The sequence below is a fragment of the Bos grunniens genome, chromosome 12, assembly GCF_055505025.1.
Source record: "Bos grunniens cultivar Pamir isolate PY7600 chromosome 12, Bosgru_T2T1.0, whole genome shotgun sequence".
Lineage (NCBI taxonomy): Eukaryota > Metazoa > Chordata > Mammalia > Artiodactyla > Bovidae > Bos > Bos grunniens.
The window spans coordinates 41,820,286-41,837,071 of NC_141176.1; positions in this window are offsets into that span (position 1 = coordinate 41,820,286).

Consider the following 16,786-nt stretch of genomic DNA (forward strand, 5'->3'; position numbering starts at 1 on the left):
AAAAAGGAGTACATCAAGGCTATATATTGTCACCCTGCTTATTTAACTTATATGCATAGTACATCATGAGAAATGCTGGGATGGAAGAAGCACAAGCTGGAATCAAGATTGCCGGGAGAAATATCAATAACCTCAGCTATGCAAATGAGATTACCCATATGGCAGAAAGTGAAGAGGAACTAAAAAGCCTCTTGATGAAAGTGAAAGAGGAGAGTTAAAAAGTTGGCTTAAAACTCAACATTCAGAAAACGAAGACCATGGCATCTGGTCCCATCACTTCATGGGAAATAGATGGGGAAAACAGTGGAAACAGTGTCAGACTTTATTTTGGGGGGCTCTAAAATCACTGCAGATTGTGACTGCAGCCATGAAATTAAAAAACGCTTACTCCTTGGAAGGAAAGTTATGACCAACCTAGATAGCATATTCAAAAGCAGAGACATTACTTTGCCAACAAAGGTCTGTCTAGTCAAGGCTATGGTTTTTCCTGTGGTCACGTATGGATGTGAGAGTTGGACTGTGAAGAAGGCTGAGTGCTGAAGAATTGATGTTTTTGAACTGTGGTGTTGGAGAAGACTCTTGAGAATCCCTTGGACTGCAAGGAGATCCAACCAGTCCATTCTGAAGGAGATAAGCCCTGAGATTTCTTTGGAAGGAATGATGCTAAAGCTGAAACTCCAGTACTTTGGCCACCTCATGCAAAGAGTTGACTCATTGGAAAAGACTCTGATGCTGGGAGGGATTGGGGGCAGGAGGAGGAGGGGAGGACAGAGGATGAGATGGCTGGATGGCATCACTGACTCGGTGGATGTGAGTCTGAGTGAACTCTGGGAGTTGGTGATGGACAGGGAGGCCTGGCGTGCTGCGATTCACGGGGTCGCAAAGAGTCAGACACGACTGAGCGACTGAACTGAACTGAACTCCTTGGGAGGAAATTTATGACCGACCTAGATAGTATATTGAAAAGCAGAGACATTACTTTGCCAACAAAGGTCCGTCTAGTCAAGGCTCTGGTTTTTCCAATGGTCATGTATGGATGTGAGAGTTGGACTGTAAAGAAAGCTGAGCACCGAAGAATTGATGCTTTTGAACTGTGGTGTTGGAGAAGGCTGTTGAGAGTCCCTTGGACTGCAAGGAGATCCAACCAGTCCATCCTAAAGGAGATCAGTCCTGGGTGTTCATTGGAAGGAATGATGCTGAAACTCCAATACTTTGGCCACCTCATGCGATGAGTTGACTCATTGTTAAAGAGTCTGATGCTGGGAGGGATAAGGGGCAGGAGGAGAAGGGGACGACAGAGGATGAGATGGCTGGATGACATCACTGACTCGATGGACATGAGTTTGAGTCAACTCCGGGAGTTGGTGATGGACAGGGAGGCCTGCGTGGTGTGATTCATGGGGTCGCAAAGAGTCGGACATGACTGAGTGACTGAACTGAACTGAATATACATATTTCAATGCTATTCTGTCAAATTATCCCATCCTTGTCTTCTCCCACAGAGTCCAAAAGTCTGTTCTTTATATCTGTCTCTCTTTTGATGTCTCCCATACGGGGTCATTGTTGTCATCTTTCTAAATTCCATATGTTGCTGCTGCTGCTAAGTCGCTTCAGTCATTTCTGACTCTGTGCGACCCCATAGATGGTGGCCCTCCAGGCTCCCCCGTCCCTGGGATTCTCCAGGCAGGAGCACTGGAGTGGGTTGCCATTTCCTTCTCCAACGCATGAAAGGGAAAACTGAAAGTGAAGTTGCTCAGTCGTGTCCAACTCTTCGTGAACCCATAGTCTGCAGCCTACCATATATGTGTTAATATAGTGTACTGGTGTTTTTCTTTCTGACATTCTATACTCTGGATAATAGGCTCCACTTTCATCCACCTCATTAGAACTGATTCAAATGTATTCTTTTTAATGGCTGATTAATATTCCATGTGTGTATGTACCACAGCTTTCTTATCGAGTCACCTGCCAAAGGACATCTAGGTTGCTTCCATGCTTTAGCTATTGTAAAAAGTGCTGTGATGAACATTGGGGTGCATGTGTCTCTTTCAATTCTGGTTTCCTAGATGTGTATGCATAGCAGTGGGATTGCTGGGTCATATGGCAGTTCTATTTCCAGTTTTTTAAGGAATCTCCAAACTGTTCTCCATAATGGCTGTACTAGTTTGCATTCCCTCTAATAGTGTAAGAGGGTTCCCTTTTCTGTGAATCCTCTCCAGCATTTATTATTTGTAGATTTTTTGATAGCAGCCATTCTGATCAGCTTGAGATGGTACCTCATTGTGGTTTTGATTTTCATTTCTCTGATAATGTGTGGTGTTGAGCATCTGTTCACATGTTTGTTAGCTGTCTGTATGTCTTTTTGGAGAAATGTCTGTTTAGTTCTTTGACCCATTTTCTGTTGGATCATTTATTTTTCTGGTACTGAGCTGCATGAGCTGCTTGTATATATTTGAGATTAATTCTCTGTCATTTGCTTTGCTTGCTATTATTTTCTCCCATTTGAAGGCTGTCTTTTCACCTTGCTTACAGTTTCCTTCATTTTGCAAGAGCTTTTAAGTTTAATTAGGTCCCATTTGTCTATTTTTGCTTTTGTTCTATTACTCTGAGAGGTAAGTCATAGAGGATCCTGCTGTGATTTATGTCAGAGCGTTTTGCCTACGTTTTCCTCTAGAAGTTTTATAGTTTCTGGTCTTATATTTAGATCTTTAATCCATGTGTGGTGTTAGATGGTGTTCTACTTTCATTATTTTACAGGTGGTTGACAAGTTTTCCCAGCACCACTTGTTAAAGAAATTCTCTTTTTCCCATTGTATATTCTTGCCTCCTTTGTCAAATATAAGGTGTCCATAGGTGAATGGATTTGTCTCTGGGCTTTCTATTTTGTTCCATTGATCTGCATTTCTGGCATTAGGCCAGTACCATATTGTCTTGATGATTGTAGCTTTGTAGTATAGTCTGAATTCAGGTAGGTTGATTCCTCCAGTTCTATGCTTCTTTCTCAAGATTTCTTAGGCTATTTGAATTTTTTTTTTAATTTCCATACACATTGTGAAATTATTTTTTCTAGTTCTATGAAAAATAACATTGGTAGCTTGATAGGGATTGCATTGAATCTATAGATTGCTTTGGGTAGTATACTCATTTTCACTATATTGATTCTTCTGATCCATGAACATAGTATGTTATTCCATCTATTTGTGTCATCTTTAATTTCTTTCATCAGTACTTTATAGTTTTCTATATATAGGTCTTTTGTTTCTTTAGGTAGATTTATTCCTAAGTATTTTATTCTTTTCATTACAATTGTGAATGGAATTGTTTCCTTAATTTATCTTTCTGTTTTCTCATTGTTAATATATAGGAATGCAAAGATTTCTGTTTATTAATTTTATATCCTGCAACTTTACTATATTCATTGATTAGATCTAGTAATTTTCTGGTGGTGTCTTTAGGGTTTTACATCATGCCATCTGTGAACAGTGAGAGTTTTACTTCTTCTTTTCCAATATGGATTCTTTCTATTTCTTTTTCTTCTCTGATTGCTATGGAAAAACTTCCAAAATCATGTTGAATAGTAATGGTGGGAGTGGTCACCCTTGCCTTGTTCCTGACTTTAGGTTAAATGCTTTCAATTTTTCACCATTGAAGATAATATTTGTTGTGGATTTATCATATATGACTTTTATTATGTTGAGGAATGTTGTTTCTATGCCTGCTTTCTGGAGGGTTTTTTTTAAAATCATAAATGGATGCTGATTTTGTCAAAGACTTTCTATGCATATACTGAGATAATCATATGGTTTTTATCTTTCGATTTGTTAATTTGTTATATCACATTTATATGTGAATTATGAAGAATCCTTGCATCCCTAGGATAATTCCCACTTGGTCATGATGTATGATTTTTTAATATGTTGTTGGATTATGCTTGCTAGAATTTTGTTGAGGAGTTTTGCATCTATGTTCATCAGTGATATTGGCCTGTAGTTTTCTTTTTTTGTAGCATCTTTGCTGGTTTTGGTATTAGGGTGATGGTGGCCTCATAGAATGAGTCTGGCAGTTTACCTTCCTCTGCAATTGTCTGGAATACTTCGATTAGGATAGGTTTTAGCTCTTTTCTAAATTTTTGGTAAAATTCACCTGTGAAGCCATCTGGCCCTAGGCTATTGTTTGTTGGAAGATTTCTGATTACAGTTTTTATTTCTGTGCTTGTGATGGTTCTGTTAAGATTTTCTATTTCTTCCTGGTTCAGTTTTGGAAGGTTATACTTTTCTAAGAATCTGTCCATTTCTTCCATGGAAGAAATAAAAATTTCCATTTTATTTTCACGTAGTTGCTGATAGTAATCTCTTATGATCTTTTGTATTTCTGTACTTTGTCTGTTGTGATTTCTCCATTTTCATTTTAATTTTGTTGATTTGATTCTTCTCCCTTTTTCTCTTGATGATTCAGGCGAATGGTTTGTCTATTTTATTTATTTTCTGAAGGAACCAGCTTTTAGTTTTGTTGATTTTTGCTATAGTCTCTTTTGTTTCTTTTTCATTTATTTCTGCCATAATTTTCATCATTTCTTTCCTTCCACTAAACCTGGGATTCTTCACTTCTCTTTTTCTAGTTGCTTTAGGTATAAAGTCAGGTTATTTACTTGATTTTTCTCTTCTTTCTTAAGGTAAGCTTGTATTGCTATGAACCTTCCCCTTAGCACTGCTTTTACTGAATTCCATAGGTTTTGGGTTGTCATGTTTTCATTTTAATTTGTTTCTATGCATATTTTTGTGGTTTGTTGGTAATTCAGAAGTGTGTTGTTTAGCTTCCATATGCTTATATTGTCAATAGTTTTTTTTTTTTTTTTTTTCCCCCTGTAGCTGACATCTAATCTTACCATATTGGGATCAGAAAAGATGCTTGAAATGATTTGAGTTTTTTTTAGTTTACCAAGGCTAGTTTTATGGCCCAGGATGTGATCTATCCTGGATAATGTTCTGTGTGCACTTGAGAAAAGGTGAAATTTATTGTTTTGGGATGAAATATTCTATAGACAGAAATTAGGTCTGACTAGTCCATTGTATCATTTAAAGTTTGTGTTTCCTTGCTAATTTTCTGTTTGGTTGATCTGTCCATAGGTGTGAGTGGGGTATTAAAGTCTCCGACTGTTATTGTGCTACTGTTAATTTCCCCATTCATACTTGTTAGCATTTGCCTTACGTATTGTGGGGCTCCTATGTTGGGTACATGTATGTATATAATTGCTATATCTTCTTCTTGGATTGATCCTTTGATCATTATGTAGTACACTTCTTTGTCTTTTTTCATGCCTTCATTTCAAAGTCTATTTTATCTGATATGTGTATTGCTACTCCTGCTTTCTTTTGGTCTTCATTTCATGAATTATCTTTTTCCAGCCCTTCACTTTCAGTCTGTATGTGTCCCTTGGTTTGAGGTGGGTCTCTTGTAAACAACATATATAGGGGTCTTTTTTTTTTTATCCATTCAGCCAGTCTTTGTCTTTTGATTGGGGCATTCAACCCATTTACATTTAAGGTAATTATTGATAAGTATGATCCCATTGTCATTTACTTAGTTGTTTTGGGTTTGAGTTTATAAACCTTTCCTGTACTTCCTGTCTAGAGGAGATCCTTTAGCATTTTTTGAAGAGCTGGTTTGGTGGTGCTGAATTCTCTCAGCTTTTGCTTGGCTGTAATATTTTTGATTTCTCCTTCATATTTAAATGAGATCCTAGTTGGGTATCGTAATCTGGGTTGTAGGTTTTTCTCTTTCAACCCTTCAAGTATATCTTGCCATTCCCTTCTGGCCTGAAGCATTTCTATTGAAAGATCAGCTGTTATCCTTATGGGGATCCCTTTGTGTGTTATTTGTTGCTGCTTTTAATATTTGTTCTTTGTGTTTGATTTTCATTAATTTGATTAATGTATGTAATGGGGTGTTTTGCCTTGGGCTTATCCTGCTTGGGATTCTCTGGGTTTCTTGGACTTGGGTGGCTATTTCCTTTCCCATTTTAGGGAAGTTTTCAACTATTATCTCCTCAAGTGTTTTCTTGTGCCCTTTCTTTTTGTCTTCTTCTTCTGGGACTCCTATGATTCCACTGTTGAGGCATTGAACGTTGTCCTAGAGGTCTCTGAGGTAGTCCTCATTTTTTTTTTTTTTTTTAAATTCTTCTCCAGTCTGCTTCATGTATTCCCACCATTCTATCTTCCACTTCACTTATCCTATCTTCTGCCTCAGTTATTCTACTGTTGTTTCCCTCCAGAGTGTTTTTGATCCCAGTTAGTGCATTATTCATTATCGATTCTCTTTTTTATTTTTTCTAGTCCCTTGTTAAATATTTATTGCATCTTATCAATCCTTGTCTCTAGTCTATTTATCTGTAGCTCCATTTTGTTTTCAAGATTTTGGATCATCTTTGCTATCATTATTCTGAATTCTTTTCAGGTAGACTCCCTATCTCCTCCTCTTTGGTTTGGTTTGGTGGCATTTATCATGTTCCTTTACCTGCTGAATATTTCTCTGCCTTTTCATTTTATTTATATTGCTGTGTTCAGGGTGGCCTTTCTGTAGGCTGAAAGTTTGTGGTTCCTCTTTATTGTGGAGCTTGTTCTCTGTGGGTATGGTTGGACTAGTGTCTTGTCAAGGCTTCCTGGCTAGGAGAGCTTGCATCTGTGTTCTGGTGGATAGAGCTGGATCTCCTCTCTGGAGTGCAAGAATTGTCCAGTAGTGAGTTTTGGGGTGTCTATGGGTTTTGCATCACTTTGGGCAGCCTGTATTTTAATGCTCAGTTCTGTGTTCCTGTGTTGGTAGATAATTAGAGTGGTATGTCTTCCTCTGGAGCTTGTAGGCTCTTGGGTGGAGCTCAGTTTCAGTGTAGGTATGGAGGCTTTTGGATGAGCTATTGTCTGTTAGTGTTACCTGGAATCAGGAGTTCTCTGATGTTCTCAAATTTTGGAGTTAAGCCGCCTGCCTTGGGCTTTCAGTCTTTTTCGTACAGTAGCCTCAAGATTTCCCTATCCATAGAGCACAGATGATGAAACATCTAGGTTAATTGTGGAAAAATTCTCCACAGTGAGGGACACCCAGAGAGATTCAGAGTTACATGGAGAAGAGAAGAGGGAGGAGGGAGATAGAGGTGACCAGGAAGAGCAGAGGAGGAGTCAAAAGGGGAGAGACCAATATAGTCAGTTATCAGTTCCCTATGTGTTCTCCACAGCCTGGAACACCCAGAGAGATTCACAGAGTTAAGTAGAGAAGAGAAGGGGGTACGGAGGAGATAGAGGTGACCTGGGGGAGGAAAGGGGGAGTCAAAAGGGGAGAGAGAAATCAAGCCAGTAATCACTCCCCTAAGTGAAAATGGATACTGAAGATTAGATTCTTAAAGGTATAAAATTGATAACAAATACCAAAAAGCAAAGATCAAAAATCTAGAGTAGATATTAGACTCTCAGAAATACAATAGTAAAAATACAAAACAAAATCAATCACAAAAATTATAATATATATATATAAATACAAATATAATATATGTATGTATATATAATTTGCTTTAAAAATAAGGTGTTTTTTGTAAGGTAATAGTAGGTTATAAAAATGAAAATTAAAGAAGCAATAAAGAACTTAAAAGTAAAAAGAAAATTTAAAAATGATAGTAGTAAAAATATATGTGGGAATTTCTATGGAGTTGTGGGCAACATGGGGTCAGTTCAGTTTGAGATAGTTCCTTGTTCCAGCTTTTACTTCTCAAGGTCTATGGGCTCCTTCCAATCTTAGTCAATGTTAACTATAGGGTTTTAATCTGCTGCATCTGTCACTTCCAGAGTGACATCTGTCACTTCCCTCTTCTATGTTTATTTTGGCTTCCTCTATTTGCTAGTGTCTTCACTGTCTAACTTCCACCCTGACACAAAGGGATGAAGGTGGTCCCTTATTTAGGCTCACTTGTTCAGTTGTGTTGTGGGAAGGAGGAACACTGCAAACAAATATCGCTCGTGTTTGTGGGGAGTGCTTGTAGTGTATGGACCACACTGGATTTGTTCCGGCTCTGGCAGAATGTGCTTTCTGGGTTTACACTGCTTAGGTACTAGGTTGCTCTGCAGGGGTACTGTCCAAAGTGGGCCCTACGTTTCATGCACTTCCCAGGTCTAAGCTGCTCAGGTTCAGTTTCTTGGGTACTCATCAAGGGCACAGACTTGGTTGGGTGTGTGTTTTGTGCCCTTCCCAGGTCTGAGCAGCTCAGGTAACCAAGTGCTTTGTGAGTGCACTGTCCTACGGAGACTGCGAGTCTTAATCACCTCCCTGGTCCTAGCCGCTCTGCTTCCTAAGTGTGCCATGATAGCACTATCGCAGGTGTGCCATGTGTCTCCTCTGGGGAGCTGATCTCAGGCTGTGACCCTCCTGGCAGATGTCAACCATCCAGGATCCCAGGAAGACATGGTTAGCAACTGGGAGCCTGCTCACAGATTTTTGGAGGATGCCGGTCTCTGGGGATGAGATTACCTCTTGCCTTTCAGCTCTGGCTGTCAAACACCTACCTCTCTGCCTACAGTGGAAGGGAGGGGCCTGTACACATCTGGCTAGCTCTCCTTTGGTATTTGCTCAATGATGAGTTATACAGTGTGGCTTCTTTGGCCATTTTAAGATTGCTCAGAATGTGTCTCTTGTAGTTGGGAAATATGATACTAAGATTTGTGCTATTATAAATTGTCTTTGCTAGTAATGAGTCATATATTGGTACAATGAAAGGTTATTTGCTCATGTAAAGATCTGACTTATAGGTAGTGAATGAAGATCTTTGTAGGATTCATGGATTTGACTGATATTCTGAGCAATGTATTAATTGGATTTTTGCTGTGGTGTGAATATATATCACCCTTGCTGGGAAACTGATGTGTAGTGGATATATAGCTTCATCGGTGGGTGAGCATAGTTGACATGTCAGAATTCACGTCTCATTATGAGTTTACATTTTTCTTGTTGTATAACTAAAAGCAAAAACTAACACCTAGCCCCTGTGTATATCACATACCAGAATTAAGGGGGGACAAAAGCTTTTTGAGATAAAGAAAAATATAATTTTCAAAATTAATGAAGCTTGAGCTCTATACTTCATCACATTAACTCTACTAAAAATAATTTACCTTTGACTCTACAATGCCACTGAATACAAACATGATAACCTTTATAGATAAGATAATCATGAAGGAAAACTGCTTTTCCTCTTCCCATGAACAGATAAAATGTAACCTTGGTAACCTGGTGAGTTTTTTTTTTTTTTTTTCCCTTAAATACCAGCTGTGTTTTTAGTTAGGTTTTCTCAAGTCTGGACTCCCTTGTAAGCATTGCTGATAAAAATGCTTTTCTTCACACTTTTATTTGTGAGATTACTTTGCAAGTGTGTGTGTGCATGCATGTGCACACACGTGCTCACTCAGTCGTGTGTGAGGACTATAGCCCACCAGGCTCCTCTGTGGAATTTTCCATGCAAAGAATACTGGAGTGAGTTACCATTTCCTACTCCAGGGATTGAACCTGCATCTCTGTGTCTCCTGCATGAGCAGGCAGATTCTTTACCATTGTGCCACCTGGCACCCTTGCATGCACATACCTTATGCTTATAAAATGAATAAAGAACAAAAAACTTCTTTGGGAGCAGAATGTGGCACATACAAGGAAATGAAAGAAGGCCAGTGGCTACTCTCAGCTACTGATTTGCAGTTCAAGAGATAACGTTTGAATTAGAGAGTGTTCAAGATTTTTGTTGTTGTTATTCTAAGAATAATAAAAGGTCAGAATTTTAAAGCAGAAGCTATAAAGATGAATAATGTCTAGTGAAGCCATACTTTGAGAAGAAGGAACAGCAGATAAGTGAGAAGATTATGTTTAGCTCGGATAGTGCCTTTGAGTCATGCAAGTGGACGTGCCAGGCTGGTCTGATGCTCAGAGAAGAACTCAAAGTTTGATGTAATCATTTGGGAATTCTCAGTAGACGGGGGGTCATTCAAAGCCATGGGCATGGACAAAATTGTGTAGGTAGAAAGTATCAAATAAAAGAAGAAGAAAGCTTTAAAAGTCTTAAACTCTGTAACATTTACCTGCTTTAAGAAGAATCAGGTTCCAAAAGAAAACCTAGCAAGAATGACTTCAGTGGAAATAGTATGTATGTGTAGAGAAGAATATTTCAAGGGAAGTTGAAGAGAATGGTCAGTAGTATCAGTGCTATCGAAAACTGGCATGAAATACGTTTTGGAAACTTATCTTTTGCATTTATTTACATGGAGTTATGTATACCGAGGGGAGAATGCAATGGCAACCCACTCCAGTACTGTTGCCCGGAAAATCCCATGGATGGAGGAGCCTGGTAGGCTGTAGTCCATGGGGTCGCTAAGAGTCAGACACGACTGAGCGACTTCACTTTCACTTTCCACTTTCATGCATTGGAGAAGGAAATGGCAACCCACTCCAGTGTTCTTGCCTGGAGAATCCCAGGGACAGAGAAGCCTGGTAGGCTGCAGTCCATGGGGTCGCACAGAGTCGGACACAACTAAAGCGACTTAGCAGCAGCAGCAGCAGCATTGTTCTATGAGCAGGTCAGGTCACAGATTAGGTTAGAAACTTTCACAGGAAAGTTCTCTCTCTCTCTCTTTTTTTTTTTTTTTTCATTTTCTCTCTGGCTATCCCACAGTTTGGGTTGCTATCTCACATCAGCTCCGTCAGATGTTCCTCAGGGCATTCAGGCCCGGTTCTTACACTAAACGTGCAGCCTGCACTTCCCTGTCCAGCCCCCACTCAGTGTTGGCAGATTCGAGGGTCTGGGATACTTCTCAGCTGGCAGTGGCATTAAGGCATGTATTCTGTTGTTTTTTTTTTTTTTTTTTTTCCCCTCCAGGTTATGTTGTCCTCTGAGATTACAAAACTTCCCACAGACCTGCCAGTGAGAGGGTTTCCTGCTGTTTGGAAACTTCTCCTCCCTCACGATTTCCTCCCCAGGATGGATCTACATTCCTAACTCTTTTGTCTCTCTTTTTGTCCTTTATATTTTGTCTTACCTCTTTTCATAGAGAATGGGCTGCCATTCTGGGTGTCTGGTGTCCTCTGCCAGCATTCAGAAGTTGTTTTGTGGAAGTTGCTCATCTTTCAAATGATCTTTTGATGAATTTGTTGGTGAGAAAGTGGGCTCCCTGTCCTATTCTTCCACCATCTTGGGACCACCCCTTGGATAATGTATTTTAATATGCATTCTTTAAAATTGGCATATAGCCTGATTTTATTCAATTTTACATAACTGAAATCAATCAATATCTTTAAACTGTAAAATCTAATCTATGTATATATATGTATTGCAAATATATGATTTACGTATATTTATTCTTATATATATGGAGAAAGCAATGGCAACCCACTCCAGTACTCTTGCCTGGAAAATCCCATGGATGGAGGAGCCTGGTGGGCTGCAGTCCATGGGGTCGCTAAGAGTCAGACACGACTGAGCAACTTCACTTTCACTTTTCACTTTCATGCACTGGAGAAGGAAATGGCAACCTACTCCAGTGTTCTTGCCTGAAGAATCCCAGGGACAGGGGAGCCTGGTGGGCTGCTGTCTCTGGGGTCGCACAGAGTCAGACAGGACTGAAGCGACTTAGCAGCAGAAGCAGCATTCTTATGTAAGCATTTATGCTATCTCCTGCAAATGGAGAAGGAAATAGAAACCCACTCCAGTATTCTTTCCTGGAGAATCCCATGGACAGCAGAACCTGGTGGTCTATATACAGTCCATGGGCTCACAATGAGTCAGACACAACTTAGTGACTAAACCACCACCATCCTTCTATTATTCCAAGATAGGATTAATAAACTTCCTGCAGGCAAGAGATATACTTTTCATCATTATGATGCTCTTGATTGCTCAAATTTAGAATTGTGTCTCTTCTCTACTTTTATTTTAGTATCTCTATTATCTTCTTAATTATAATTTTTAATAACTCTTATTTTCCTTACCCTTCCTACCCATCAACTCATAAGCTACTTTCAGTTCAGTTCACTTTAATTGCTCAGTCATGTCCAAATCTTTCTGACCCCATGGACTACAGCTTCCCTGTCGATCACCAACTCCCAGAGCTTGCTCAGACTCATGTTCATTGAATCGGTGATGCCATCCAACCATCACATTCTCTGTCATCCTCTTCTCCTTCCGCCTTCAATTTTTTCCCAGCACCAGGGTCTTTTCCAGTGAGTCAGTTCTTCACATCAAGTGGGCAAAGTATTGCTGCTTCAGCTTCAGCATAAGCCCTACCAATTAATATTCAGGGTTGATTTCCTTTATGACTGACTTGTTTATCTCCTTGCAATCCAAGGAACTCTCAAGAATCTCCAACACCACAGTACAAAAGCATCAATTCTTCAGCATTCAGCTTTCTTTATAGTCCACTCTCACATTCATACATGACTACTGGAAAAACCATAGCTTTGACTAGATGGACCTATTTTGGCAAAATAATGTCTCTGCTTTTTAATATGCTGTCTAGGTTGGTCATAGGTTTTCTTCCAAGGAGCAAGCACCTTTTAATTTCATGTCTGCAGTCACCATCTGCAGTGATCTTGGAGCACAAGAAAAGAAAGTCTGTTACTATTTCCATTGTTTCCCCATTTACTTGCCATGAAGTGATGGGACCAAATGCCATGATATTAGTTTTTTTAATGTTGAGTTTTAAGTCAGCTTTCTCACTCCCCTCTTTCATTTACTTCAAGAGGCTCTTTAGTTCCCCTTCACTTTCTGCCCTAATGGTGGTGTCATGTGCATATATGAGGTTATTGATATTTCTCCTGGCAATCTTGATTCCAGCTTGTGCTTCATCCAGCCCAGTGTTTGGCATGATATACTCTGCATATAAGTTAAATAAGCAGGGTGAGAAGCTTTGATGTACTCTTTTCCCAATTGGGAATCATTCTGTTGTTCCATGTCCACTTCTAACTGTTGCTTCTTGACCTACATGCAATTTTTTTCAGGAAGCAGGTCAGATTGTCTGATATTCCCATCTCTTTAAGAATTTCCACAGTTTGTTGTGATCCACACAGTCAAAGGCTTTAGTTTAGTCAATGAAGCAGATGTAGATGCTTTTCTGAAATTCTCTTGCTTTTCTGATGATTCAATGGATGTTGGAAATTTGATCTCTGGTTCCTCTGCCTTTTCTAAATCACGTATGAACTCTGGAAGTTCTTGGTTCACATACGGTTGAAGCCTAGCTTGGATAATTTTTATAAGTCACTTTGTAACATTAAAAAACTGATTTTAGAGTATTATCCAGTGTTATTAATTCTTACACAATTTTTTTCTTATTTTAACCTGTTTGATATTGAAAAGTGTCTAGTTTTCCCAGTTTTATTGAACTGTATTGACATATAAGATTATCTTATATGTATTACCTTAATGTGTATGACATAATTTGTTACATATTTCAAAATGATTACTGCAGTAAATTAGTTAACATCCATCACCACATGTAGTTACACGTTTTTTTCTCATGATGAGAAGTTTTAAGTACTCATGACTTTTACTCTTTTAGCATCTTTCAAAAGTGTAACACAGTATTGTTAACTACAGCACCCTTTGAGCATTCCTAGTAGAAATATAAATTTGTTGCAGCCACTATGGAAAACAACATGGAAGTTTCCCAAAGATTAAAAACAGAACTACAATCCATCCTTTAATTTCACTTCTGTTACTATACCAAAAGAGTCACTATCTCAAAGTTAAAATGAATTGTACTATTGATAACTTGTCACTCTTTACATGGAAAGAAATATGTTTTCCTAGAGTCATACAAAATGTTAATAATTGTATGTTAGAGTAAGGGCTTTTTGGCTTTGATAAAGAAAGCAAATTACAATATTAGAATTTCCCTTATAGTATTTATCTTCCTTGTCAAAATCTATCATTTGACACTGATATTACATGTATTTGCTCTATCTTTTTGGACAAATATGTGTGTATCAAAATAAGATAAAAAAAGAGTTTCATAGACAGATTGGGGGGGAGAGAGAGGAAAGATATATTCCGATTACTGCTAGCTCTGTTTCTCTTTATTCTCTGGTGGCGAGACATGTGCTTTTTTTTTTTTTTTTTTCTTTTTTTCCTTTTTTGGTTTTGAGAATAATTTGAGTACAGATATCCTTCATTAAATTGAAGAGAATGGGGAAAACCACTAGACCACTCAGGTATTACCTAAATCAAATCCCTTATGACTATACAGTGGAAGTGAGAAATAGATTTACGGAACTCGATCTGATAGACAGAGTGCCTGATGAACTATGGACAGAGGTTCATGACATTGTACAGGAGACAGGGAGCAAGAGTAACCCCAAGAAAAAGAAATACAAAAAAGCAAAATGGTTGTCTAAGGAGGCTTTACAAATAGATGTGAAAAGAAGAGAAGGCAAAAGCAAAGGAAAAAAGGAAAGATATACCCATGTGAATGCAGAGTTCCAAAGAATAGCAAGGAGAGATAAGAAAGCCTTCCTCAATGACCAATGCAAATAGAGGAAAACAATAGAATGGGAAAGACTAGAGATCTCTTCAAGAAAATTAGAGATACCAGGGAACCATTTCATACAAAGATGGGCTCAGTAAAGGACAGAAATGATATGGACCTAACAAACATAATATATTAAGAAAAGGTGGCTAGAATACACAGAACTGTACAAAAAAGATCTTCATGACCCATATGATCACGAAGGTGTCATCACTCACACACACTTAGAGCTGGACATCCTGGAATGTGAAGTCAGGTGGGATTTAGGAAGCATCACTATGAACAAACCTAGTGGAGGTGATGGAATTCCAGTTGAGCTATTTCAAATCCTGAAAGATGATGCTGTGAAAGTGGTGCACACAATATGCCAACAAATTTGGAAAACTCAGCAATGGCCACAGGACCGGAAAAGGTCAGTTTTCATCCCAATCCCAAAGAAAGGCAATTCCAAAGAATGCTAAAACTACTGCATAATTGCACTCATCTCACATTCTAGTAAAGTAATGCTCAAAATTCTCCAAGCCAGGCTTAAGCAATATGTGAACTGTGAACTTCCAGATGTTCAAGCTGGTTTTAGAAAAGGCAGAGGAACCAGGGCTCAAATTGCCAACATCCACTGGACCATCAAAAAAGCAAGAGAGTTCCAGAAAATCATCTATTTCTGCTTTATTGACTATGCCAAAGCCTTTCACTGTGTGGGATAAACTGTGGAAAATTCTGAAAGAGATGGGAATACCAGACCACCTGACCTGCCTCTTGAGAAACCTGTATGCAGGTCAGGAAGCAACAATTAGAACTGGATATGGAACATCAGACTGGTTCCAAACAGGAAAAGGAGTACATCAAGGCTATATAGTGTCACTCTACTTATTTAACTTATATGCAAAGTACATCATGAGAAACGCTGGGCTGGAGGAAGCACAAGCTGGAATCAAGATTGCCAGGAGAAATATCAATAACCTCAGATATACAAATGACACCACCCTCATGGCAGAAAGTGAGGAATAACTAAAAAGAGCCTTTTAATGAAGGTGAAAGAGAAGAGTGAAAAAGTTGGCTTAAAGCTCAACATTCAGGAAACTAGGATCATGGCATCTGGTCCCATCACTTCATTGGAAATAAATGGGGAAACAGTGGAAACAGTGGATGACTTTATTTTTCTGGGCTCCAAAATCACTGCAGATGGTGACTGCAGCCATGAAATTAAAAGACACTTACTCCTTGGAAAGAAAGTTATGACCAACCTAAACAGCATATTAAAGACCAGAGACATTATTTTGCCAACAAAGGTCCGTCTAGTCAAGGCTATGGTTTTTCCAGTGGTCATGTAAGGATGCGAGAGTTGGAGTACAAAGAAAGCTGAGTGCCAAAGAATCGATGCTTTTGAACTGTGGTGTTGGAGAAAACTCTTGAGAGTTCCTTGGACTTCAAGGAGATCCAACCAGTCCATCCTAAAGGAGATCAGTCCTGGTTGTTCATTGGAGGGACTGATATTGAAGCTGAAACTCCAATACTTTGGCCACCTGATGCAGAGAGTTGACTCATCTGATAAGATCCTGATGCTGGGAAAGATTAAGGGCAGGACGAGAAATTGACGATAGAGGATGAAATGGTTGGATTGCATCACTGGCACAATGGACATGGGTTTGGGTGGACTCTGGGAGTTGGTGATGGACGGGGAGGCCTGGCGTGCTGCAGTTCATGAGATCACAAAGAATTGGACACCACTGAGTGACTGAACTGAACTGAGCTGATCCTTCATTATGTAAATTCTCTCTAGTTGAACTCAGCAACTGAGTTGATTAGAGTACGTTATTTAATGATGATCCTTACATTAGTTTCTGTGGCTGTTGTAAACACACACACACACACACACACACACACACACACACCTCAATTTAATAGCTTAATACAAACTTTTTAATAGTTCTGAAGGGCTGGAGTTTTGAAATGGTCTCACTGGGTCAAAGTCAAGGTTTGGGAAAGGCTGCATTACTTTTTGAAGCTTTGAGAGAGAATTTTTATTCAGGTTCTAGTAGCTGCCCACATTCCTTGAGTTGTGGCCCCTTCCATTTTCAAAGCTAGCAACTTAATCACTCAAATCTTTGCTTTCTTTGCCACATCTCTTTATACAATGTTCCTTCCTCCCTCTTTCGCTTATAGGGACCTTTAATTACATTGGCCCCATTTAGATGTTCCTAGGTTTTCTCCCCATCTCTAGATTTTCAAAATCCCTTTCTGTAAGTTTG